Genomic DNA, 7,920 nt, shown 5'->3' with positions numbered 1-7,920 from the left:
GACCAAGGTAATGAGGTATTATTGCAGAGTTTTTTTTATTAATCATCTATTTCCTCTTTATTCTTTGTCCAAAACCCGATTAAATGAAAATGCTCCATTTACAGCCAGAGAAATATGTAATCCCTAGGAATAGGACAATCAACTAGAGCAGCAAGTCCAATTTTTCATTTTCCTGTTTTCTTTTTTTTTTTTAATTTTATTTTATTTTTAAACTTTACAATATTGTATTAGTTTTGCCAAATATCGAAATGAGTCCGCCACAGGTATACCCGCGTTCCCCATCCTGAACCCTCCTCCCTCCTCCCTCCCCTACCCTCCCTCTGGGTCTTGCCAGTGCACCAGCCCCAAGCATCCAGTACCGTGCATTGAACCTGGACTGGTGACTCGTTTCATACATGATATTATACATGTTTCAATGCTATTCTCCCAAATCTCCCCACCCTCTCCCTCTCCCACAGAGTCCATAAGACTGATCTATACATCGGTGTCTCTTTTGCTGTCTCGTACACAGGGTTATTGTTACCATCTTTCTAAATTCCATATATATGCGTTAGTATACTGTATTCTATTGCTTCTTAATTACATTATTTTTGTTTACACTCTGTTATCAGATTCATAAAACATTCCTAAGTGTAAAGGTGAGAAAAATGGGCTATTACTTTAGCTATATGACATTGCCATAAATAATTTGGTGATTTAACATGAGAAATTCCAAAGTGCAAAAGAAACTATGTTACATGTATATACGTTTATCTTTCCTTTGGTTACTTAAAAATAAGGTAGAGAATATGTTACCTTCAAATTTTAGTACTCAATTTTCTGCATTCTAATTCATTTGTAATACATTTTAGTATTTTACTTCTTATTCATGTACTCAGAGTGGGGAGTTTGTTTTGAAAACTGCATCCCTGTGAAAACAACTTTCAAATATATTGCAAAGACTAGGTGATTCTTTGATGGTTATTTTTAACATTCTTTTTGTTCACATTCTCATTATACTTCCTCTGTATATTCAAAGAAATATTCAAACTTATAACAGCAATTTGGAAGAATGTTTATACAATGTTGACCTCTATTTAATAAGTGAATATTTCTGTCACTGCAATAAAATTTCTTCAGACACTATAATATAAAAGTACGACAAACTTTAATGAGTAGAGGGGGCAAAGTATTCTCTTCTGCAATGTTCTGATAAGAATTTGTTTCTATAAGAGATTTTACCCTTCTGTAATTGGAAAATTCTAATCCTCACAAATTAAAGACCAAATGTAATAATGTATTACTCTCATTGTATTTCTTGGAGACAAATACGAAATTTGACATTACTTATGTGTATCACTGGCTTTTTATAAATAAGCTGTTCTTTGTACTATTGAAATTTAAATTCCTTCATTTAGTATTGTGTTATTTATTTTAGAATAAGATTATCAACGAAATTATGTTTTAAATATTGTGATAATGTGCTTTAATATCTATAATTATATAATCCCAAACTATAGATGTCTCTGATAATTATATTTTTAAACCCTATTAATTTATTTTATAAGACAATTTATATTACATCACATTTATATTGTATTACATAACAGAATCATATTTATAATTGCATAGATGTATTTATGTGTTTTTAACCATGGTATAAATCTGAGATATTATTGGCCAGACTCTGACAGAAACTTAAAAATCCTCAGAAGATAACACACATGTAGCATATACTCCGGAGAAGACAATGGTACCCCACTCCAGTACTCTTGCCTGGAAAATCCCATGGACGGAGGAGCCTGGTAGGCTCCAGTCCATGGGGTCGCGAAGAGTCAGACACGACTGAGCGACTTCACTTTCACTTTTCACTTTCATGCATTGGAGAAGGAAATGGCAACCCACTCCAGTGTTCTTGCCTGGAGAATCCCAGGGACAGGGGAGCCTCATGGGCTGCCGTCTATAGGGTCGCACGGAGTCAGACACAACTGAAGCGACTTAGCAGCAGCAACAGCAGCATATACTCACTAGGCCTTCATTGTCTTTGTGTCTGTGTACTTTTCTTTTGTTTAGCTTCTTTACAACACCTCTTTTTGCCTATGGACATTATAGGCATCACTACAATTCAATACCAATTCAAAAATTATGATGAAGATTCATATGTGGTCCTCATAATAGTAGATAATGATAAAGTTCTGAGTGTGAGAGAAAACAAAAATGCTGTCAAAGATACTTATAAGTTTGTTGAATAGAGAGTAAAAGATGTTTTTTGAGATGCACACTGTTAGCTTTCATCATTTCCTTTGGCAATTTTTAATCAGTAAAATAATAATGCTAATCTATTTTTAATTTAAAACTTTGTATTTTTAATCTTCATTTATGAAAAAGAGAAAACAGCAACACAGAGCCTCTATACTTGCACAGTAACAATCAGACAAATGTGTGAAACATTTGTTCCTTTTTGGCAGGTCATCACTTTCACTCCAGTGCACACAGTCCCGTCAGCTCCCCAAATCTGAGGCTAAGAGTGAGGCACCATTTATTGTTTTGTTAGCCTTGCTGTTTTCTTCTAGTAGGAATTGATAAAAGATTAAAATACTGCATACTTATTTCAATAAAACAATACCTGATAGAAAAAATCCAGTATTTAATTAAAATGGGTTTATTATACATCTAGCCATCTTCAATATAAATCAATATATGTTCACTTCCCCAAAATATGCACCTCCCCCCTTTTTGGCTGCTTACGTCTTTCTTTGAAATCCTTAACTACTTTAGCTTTTGTGAGTGTAAAGAAAATAGAAAAACTATAATAATGTATAATTCATTAATTTCCTGTTAGTGTTAGTTGCTCAGTCGTGCCCGACTCTTTGAGATCCCATGGACTGCAGCCCACCAGGCTCCTGTGTCCATGAGATTTTCCAGACAAGGATACTAGAGTGGATTGTTGTTTCCTTCTCCAGGGGATCTTCCTGACCCAGGGGTCAAACCTGGGTCTCCTGCACTGCAGGCAGATTCTTTACGAACTGAGCTCTTTCATCCTGAAGAATGCCATTCCCGTCAGCAGTGAGTCTGAGCCTGCCTGATGCTGCCTTCCAATTCTCTGCAAATCCAGCTGATCAGCAACTTCCTGAAGACCTCCCTTAAGATTTTTACAACTCTTCATCAGGTATTTCCTAGCAAGTATATATTTAAAGAGTTGGACATGACTTAGCAACTGAACAACAAAACATTTAAATATATATCTTATCCAAATTGACATAATAAACAGTATAGCTTTATGTAAGTTCATTTCACAAAGCCAGCATATTCACTTTTCACATGCAACTTCAAAATTTGTTTCATTATCACTACAGCCAACTTGTCAGAATTTGTCCTTTTATCTTCCTATTTAAGCTGTTTGAAGTATAATAAAGTTCAAATATTTTGCTACTGCTGTCATATTTTTCTAAAAGTATATTTAACATTAAAATGCAAAATGGCAATTGGTTACAGTTAGTTACAATTTAGGCAAATGGTTAAATTGTTAATTTTTATTATACTTCAAATACACTGTTGTCCAAACTAGATTACGCTTGCTTTTTTTTGCTGGAAAGTGTCATTGTTCAAACTGGGGGGTGAGGAGGACTAAAGCTGAAATCAATACCTTGTATGGAGTGATGTTTCATGAAGTAGTATCACTAAAATGATTTTAGTGATAAATAAAATAATTCAGTGCAATGGAAACTCAGTGCTCACCAACATGTGATCTACATCACCACAGTGTAAGCTACAGAGCCAAACTGTATGTTTTGGCAAAGCTTATCATCTTAATGGTTTTAATGTGTTTATACTCCACGACAATTTGATTCTAATTGTTTTCTGATTGGCACCCAGGTAAATATCCCTAGGACAACACAGATCACGATAACTGTTAATGGACTGAACTTTTCTATGATTAGCTTCTGCACTGATTTCTGTGAAACCCTGAATATGCAAGGCTTTATTATGGGATTATTTTAAGGAATTAAGGTGTAGAGATTATCATTAGTGAACTTGTACACATATAATTATATATTTTGAAATTTCAATCACTTTGAAAGATTTGTATTAAATAATATGGTCACATTAAGCCCTGCCAACTATTAAATAATTCTTTCTATGATCATACTATACATGTTAAAATGTCATATACTTATAACAACATATTGCTTTTGTTCTAAAAGGCATAAATATACATTTGCATTTTTTTACAAGTTACTTTCTTAAAATTTCTTTGTTTTTGGTAAATATATTCTATTACTTTCAAGCTATCATTTCATGTTAGTAAATTTATTAAGGAGGTTAGAACAGTTCATATTGTTTTTAATACAGGTTGTTTTAAAATGATGTTATAGCAATGTTAACTACTATTCATTCAGTATAAGCAGAACTGCAGTATAAAAGGTTAATGAAAAAATATCTTCTGTCTTATTTATCTAGAGTTTTAACTCTGTAGGAAATCAGAATCATATTGACCTCTAGCTCATCTAGATAAATGTTAATTGAGTATTTTAAAGAACATGGCTTACTTTTTAAATGAGGACTCTTAGTGAGGATTGAAATCTGAAAATGCTGTTTCAAAATATATCTTAAATTTAAAATATTCAATACAATCACTTCATACATTCATTGATTAGAAAACCATGATTAACACATTCATTAAAAAAATGAATTTTTGTTTCTTTTTTTCCCAACTACCTCCTAAACGGAAGCCCACAGTCAAATGCTCTCCACTTTTGAAATATTCTTTTTTTTTAATGAAAAGAACTAACAATCTTAAACTTTTTACTATTTTGCACTAGTTTTATTATTTGTATCTTAAGTTTGCATTATTGATGAAATATATGTTGAATGGCATAATTATCAGATTAATTACATAACCAAATAATGGGTTTTTATTTTAATAAAATATGCTATATGTAGATTTCAGGATACTTAGTTTTGTTTTTAGAAACTGTGAGTGATTAGAATTCCAAATGATGTTTGGTTAATGTATAATGATATATCTTCAGATTAGAAAACAAACTCCAAGTGATATAATTTACTCTGTAAAAATTTTAAAATCAGCCAAATATTGTTCATATTAAAATGTGTACAATGATCCCAAAAAGTCTTTAGATGCTTTTTCAATTCAATTAGGACTTTTAATAATATCACAGAGATGAAGTTTGAAAGTATAGTTTTGTAAATACTACAGTTGAAATTTTATAATTTTAAAATGCTTTACATTTTAAGATGGGGAATGGCAACCCATACCAGTATTCTTGCCTGGAGAATTCCATGGACAGAGGAACCTGATGAGCTGCAGTCTATGGGGTGGCAAAGAGTCATAAGACTGAGTGACTTACATATCTACTTCTACATTTTAATGTAAATTTCAGGGAATTTTCTGGTGATCCAGCGGTTAGGACTTAGTGCTTTTACTGCCATGGCCCAGGTTCAATCTCTGGTTGGGGAACTGAGACCCCACAAGCCGCATAGTGTGGCCAAAAATATTTTTAAAAAGTAAAGCAAATTTCAGAGAATATTAAGTTTATTAATTTTGTAATCGGTTTTCAATTTGAATCAATATAATGTATGTTTGCTACTTTGGAGAAAAAATAGTAATACAAATATATTAATACAAATATGTTAAAACTATAAATCAATTTTATAAATAGAAGTTACATAAAAATACTTTTAAATTTATATTTTAAAATATAAATTCAATATAAAGTATAATATAAAATTTTATAGATTGGCATAATTTTATAAGTATAAATTATAGTTTATAATTTTAACAAAGACTTGATATTAAATATTTCATAAGACTTTAACATATTTAAATAAATAATTATAAAAAATCATGATATAAAAGGCAAAACAATAACAATAAAAATATCAAACATTCTAGAATTCATAAAATATTCAATGAAGCATTTTAAATTAAAATAAACTTGTTAATAAACCATTATTATTAAATTAGATATTAAGCTATTGCTATTATTATTAGATGTTAAACTATTGCTAATCCTCTTAAAGGTCACTTTCAAGGACAGCTAAATTTCTATAGTGCTGATGGGGTTCAGGATGGGGAACACATGTATAATTTTTTTTAAATTAAAATTGAATAAAAAAAATAAAAAAAATTTAAAAAAAAGAATGAAACAGGAAAAAAAAATTTCTATAGTGCTGATGACATTCTCTATATATAAGTATTACATATTGAGTGTTATATATTTTAATATTCATTAAACAGTCATGTATCACCCTTAATCTTTAGCTGGTGCTTACATAATAAAAACTTTTAGGTCAAAGTCAATTACCAAAATACATAAAACAATACAAAAGGTGTAGTAGATTTGTAGGAATTCTGGGGCTGTTAGAAAAATATAAAAATGGGAGCAACTAAAATCACTGGGAATATTTTTGAAAGAGTCATAGGAGAGGTGATGTTTCATCTGGAGATTGAATGAGTAGAATTCTAAGAGAAAAGGAAACATTATTCATGAATAGAGTTATAAATAGCATGCCTGAAAACATTAAAAAACGATTGCTGCTCCATGAACATAACTGAAGCACAGGATCCACACGGCCAACAATATGTATGGAAGAATTAAAGCTAGTTATGCAAGAGACTGATACAAAGCAGAGATTTCCTGAACAGCATGGAATTTTACTTTAAGATTTCCATTATTCTCATGCCTGATGTACTATCCCTACTACTGGATGATTATTTTTATAACCTGAGGAAAATATACACTGACTTCTTTGAGACTATCAAGTTATGTTCTTTTTCTCTACCCCAATATACTGTGGCTTGGATCATAGTGAAAAAGTTACAGCATTTCTTTCTAAAGGCCAGCTGCACTATTTCCTGCGTTGGTGTTGTCTAGGATACTTATTTAAAATGCAAAGTGTAGTAGATCCAGATATCAGACTGTTTTAGCAAACTGCTCATATGATTCCTATGTGCACTAAGTGTGAGTCACTGAATTGAACTTTGCAAGATGCCTGAGAACACAATGATTTAAAGCCAGGCTTGTTCTTATGGTACAACAAACCTCAGCTTCAGAAAACAGAGCTCGCTCCTTACTATATGGTAAGGGAGACAACAAACAAGCAACAATGATAACAAAAACAGAAAGAAAGAAATTCAGGTAAATATTTAATGAACAGCTAAATTATTATAGCAACTGTTCAAATTCTTCCTAAGGTTTTGAATCTTGGCAGTTCTATGAAGCAAATATTAAACTAATTTATAAAGAAGCAAACCAAGGTATAAATATCCTGTTAGAAAAAAAGAGATATAAATCTATGATCATATAAGTCTATGATCATTCCTGCACAGTGATGATAACTCTATATTCACATATTCAGACATTCTTCACAAATTTAGAAAATTTGTCTGTCATGCCCCAAGAAAATCTCATTAAAAGTTTATGAACAAAAGAGTAGAAAATATATTGAACATTCCTTCTGGTAACTGCCCTTATTTTAGATTATCTGGTAACTTATATTTAAATATAGATCTCTGCTATTGAATTTAATGTATGCAGCTGCTCCTTACAAAAGAAATAGAAATATCTTTGTCATAAGATTTGTGTGTTAGACACCCACTGACAACATTTTCTTTTCTACAGTTCAAAGTTATCATAGTATCTCTAGTCATATCTGTGTTCAAGATAATAAATATTTATATTTGTTCATTTACTCATTATCTCTCAATAACTAAAGGGGCATTTGTAATAAAAAATTAACAAAGTATTCTTTTAAAAAATTTATAATAGTATTTAATGTGTTACTTTAAAACATGTAATGCATTTTCTTCCAAAAGAAAATATTTTGAAATAATTTTAAACTGTTTTTTGTCACTATAATAAATATAATAAAAAGATATCTTTTCACCTTAAATAGTAATTTAGTTAGTTCCAAGTATGT

This window comes from Bos grunniens, chromosome 14, assembly GCF_055505025.1.
Source record: "Bos grunniens cultivar Pamir isolate PY7600 chromosome 14, Bosgru_T2T1.0, whole genome shotgun sequence".
NCBI lineage: Eukaryota > Metazoa > Chordata > Mammalia > Artiodactyla > Bovidae > Bos > Bos grunniens.
This window is presented reverse-complemented; position numbering follows the sequence as displayed.